We start from the raw sequence: 4,207 nt of genomic DNA on the forward strand, positions 1-4,207 counted from the left end.
GGGAAATCAGTAAGGACTACATTACAGTTAGGCTATGATATTCACATCGTCTTTTGTAATGGAAGTGGCTCCAAATGATTACACTGATAATAGAATTATAGCTGAACACTTGACTTTGTTCATTCTGTCTCAAGCTTTTTTAAAAATCAGGCATAATACTGGGGAAAGAATAAATTGGTAAATTGGTTAGCACTGGGATTCTGATCTTAATCTTCTGTAGTTTGAAAAAAATGACATATTGAAGATAAGGACAGAGATATTCTTCCCATTAGGCAACTAAGTTGTGCTGTTGCTTGGTAGAACTCAATATAAAATTCAGGAGTAGTGGACCCTATCACTTATGTCGAGTATCTGGGTAAATCCATTTAAAAAGCATTTTGTTGGAGCACAATAATTCTAGGTATTCTAGTGTGGCCTTGTGCTTATGTGAAATAAGCCATGGCAATTAGTGGTCCAGTAACTTTGCACCCTAATGTATGCATCTTGACTCGAAGGAGGCCAATTATATCCTGCCCGATTTATTCACAGAATTCTGTGGCTTCTTTTATAATATGCAAAAACTTATAAGCAGATTTCAATTTTGCTCATCTTTGGGAAAGATAACTCCAGCCCGGTATTCTGTTAACTGCTGAAGTAGGTAATGCTGGTGCAAAGAGATTCAGTATAAAAAACACACTGCCAAAAATACCTTTTCTCTTTCAGTGCCTTGGTTGTGAGATATGCCTGTCTGTTGATGGCAACTGTATCTTTTAGAACCATTATTTTGATAACTTTTTGTCTTCTGGATAACATTGTAACTTAAAAAATTAAATGCAGGTAGCTGTGAGGGTCCTAGATCTCTGTGGCAAGAAGCTGTATGATTTGCTGTCCCTTGGGAGGGGAGGGGCATATTTATATATAAGGGACTGAACTCTTGCTATTACCTGAACCTGTTTCCCTATCAAGATTATAAGCATGCTGGCTGGGGGAATTCTGGGAGTTGAAGTCCACACAACTTAGTTGCTGAAGTTGAGAAACCCTGGTCTATATTATCTTTCCACAGAGGATGATCATGGTGTTTTTGGTTGCCTTGTCTCATGTTGTGGGCTTGCCTTTATTCTCCACTTTTTACATTTGGTACTGTCTCATGAGTTGTTCTCTCCTTTTCAGAGCTTTGAGGTAAAAGGGGATGAAGTTTGTTCCATGGGGGGCAATTCATTAAAAAAAAATTTAATCTTTCTTCAGGTAAGAAATTTCTGTCCACTATTGGATTATGTAAATTAGGTTTATCTAGAGGGGTTACAAAAAATGTTATGGAAACATCTAGTTACTTTAAGCCCTCTTGCCTGAAGGTATTTACATTGATAAACCATTTATGCCATCATCATCATCTATTAATCTTGTATGCCACCTCTCGTTGACTCTGGGCTTTTGAGTCAAACGTTACCAGTGCTCTTCTCTTACACCTTTGTAATACAAGTATGCCATCTTCAAAATACTATCCAAAACAAACCTAAGAGGTGGTGGTGTGGGAGAGGGAAATGAAAAGTTGATGTGCCAAATGCAATCTTTGTTCCATCTGTGGAAAACTTTAATTTGGGGGAAGTTCATAAATGACAGTTTAGCTTTCATTAGTTGCAAATGCCACCTTTTGTATGGAACTTCCCTATTCTCAGAAGAAGAGTTTGTTGGACTGTTTATAATTTTGTTCAGTTCTAGAGTCCCCTGCAGTGATAGGGCACTCCTGGATCAGGAGACCTGTACTGGTAGTGATAGCTTCCTTCATTAGGCACTTTGCTTCATCTTCTTCCTGTATGGCTTTTTGGTTGGTCTGTTGTATCTTTTGTCAGTTGTTCCTAAAAGTTTAAAAAGATTATAATACTTCATTTTAGGTGCCTGTTTGGGAATAGTAGTGCTTTTACAGTTCTAACTTTTCCTTACTTGGTTTTCCACTTGTGCCTTCTTTTTCCTTCTCTTGGGTTTCACCTGGGGGTTTTAATTTTATTTTTCCTCTTCTTATGAGTCTGAGTTTGTGAATGGTTGTGCATTAGTATATTATCAAGTACTGTGTTTTTGTGGTCTGATCTAATTTGAAACTAATTTGGTAAGGGTTGTCAATACATCATTCGAAGTAAATAGAAATTCTTTGTTACAGTATAATAAATCAGATGACCACTTCATGACCAACTTGTTATAAGCATTATATTGTCCTCCCAAGGCTTCTATAATCTTTTGCAAACAGGAATCCTGTAACCCCTCAAATCATTTGCTTCATTTGCCAGTACAGAATCCCAAGTCATATGGCTGGTAGGAGTTGAAAGTTGCCTTGGTATGGGGCTTTATTGTTACAGATTGAGTTGTTATTGTACATGGTTGTACCACAAGTGTGCTATTGTCCACTTGTTTTTCTGTATCTGAGTTTAGCTGTCTCAGCAATAGCTATTTCCTCTGGGATATTTGCAATATTTGAGATCTGTAATGTTGATAGTATCTGTCCAAGAGTGATAAGGATCAAAAGACCATTCACACGACATGTTTTCCGTTTGTGTCACTACTCTGGTCACCAGAATTTATTAGGGCTTCACTTCTGGATAAAAAGTTAGCAATCCTTGACTGTTTTTTGAGGTTTAATGTACAAATCAGTGTCTTCAGTTCCTGAGCACAGCCCCTTTTGTCTGTAGCCATCTCTTCTAGTGAGGACTATTGTTTCAGTGCCTAAGCTCAGTGTTTCATTGGCTCAGTTTATAAACATCATTCAGTAAATGCTTACTGAAGCTCTACAAAGAGAAGACTATTACTTTAAAGGCACAGCTGGAAATTAGAGATTCCCTCTTTGTAGTATGTCTGGATGAAAACAGTCTAGTTTACATACCAAACTTTACAGCCTTCTAATTTATTTGTGTTCAGTTGTAGTCTCTAAAGGGAGTGTTTAAAGCACACACATCTACATTCTGGTATAAGCTTCAGGTATGCTGATATAGTATCATAATGAGCTTTATTTGTGGGGCTTTTAGCGCAGTTGCAAGGCTTTCTATTTCTTTCACCCTGTTCCCCCTTTGAGCAACCCAAGGTAAAGTTTCATACATAATTAGCTTTAGAGATTATACTCCAAGAGGAATAAGGATAAATAAAGCTTAAAACTCAGAAGCTGACATAAACTCTGGCTGTCTCTTCCTCCACATCCCCCAAAGTCTCTCACATCTTCACTTATTTTGTCAAATAAATGATGTGATGATAACCTAGTACCATTTTTGCAATTAACAAAGTTTGGTTCTCATAATACCCTGAATTCTTTGAACTAACTCTGTATGTATGTAATCAACAGCTTCTTTAGATCATCTAAAAGCTTGACTACAGTACTTGCTTTGAAATAGGTTAAATACTTTTACTAGAAGGTGAGAAAGCAGATGGATTTCTCTTCTATTTGCAAACCCACCACATCCCTCCATATTTTGCACTCTCTGCAACTAATATTAAATCACATATTATTTGTAATTCTTTTCCTCTTAAGGTTTATTCATTAGTCTGAATGAATATGCCAGTCATGATCAAAGATAGAAAATAGGTTAAGCTATTTTTAAGATAAGCAATTGAGATTTTTCCTGATGGGTTTAGTGGAAGCAAGGGTTTTTTAAGGAAAACAATAGTGGAACAAAACTGAAAGAATTCGATTACACCTTAGTGAAAATTTCCAATAGGAACAGAAAAAAAATGGAACTGGATTTAAGAGTGTATGCTTTAAAACCTTTTACCTAGAACAGCTCAACAGAATATATCTGCTTTAAAAACACAACTGTTCAACTCAGTTTGCCATACAGAAAGGGAAGTTTTCTTGAAGATGTTTAACAATTTTTTTTTAACCTAAAATTTGCATTTACTTGGTTCATTTAATATAAATTAGTTCCATTACATTACATTAAGCAAACACATGCTTAAAACAACTGAAATCTTTGCAGTTCTATCCCTTCATACTGAATAATAGGCATTTTCAATGTAATATTTTTTAAAACTCATTTTTTACATTTTAAGATTCCTGTACTCTTCTAGATAATCACTTCCCCATTATCTGCAAACTTTAGTTCCCTATTTAGGTGGGCAACTTTTAAAGTTCAAAATTCAAATGGTAATTTTATAACCTACAGGCACAGTAACTCCAACTATTTGGTTGGTTGGCAGTTTATCATGTATTTGAAATTATGGTATCAGGATGGAAGAAAACAGACACAAG

This window comes from Python bivittatus, unplaced genomic scaffold (assembly GCF_059951505.1).
Source record: "Python bivittatus isolate LINGU-HERP-01145 unplaced genomic scaffold, Pbiv_v1 ctg000840_np1212, whole genome shotgun sequence".
NCBI lineage: Eukaryota > Metazoa > Chordata > Lepidosauria > Squamata > Pythonidae > Python > Python bivittatus.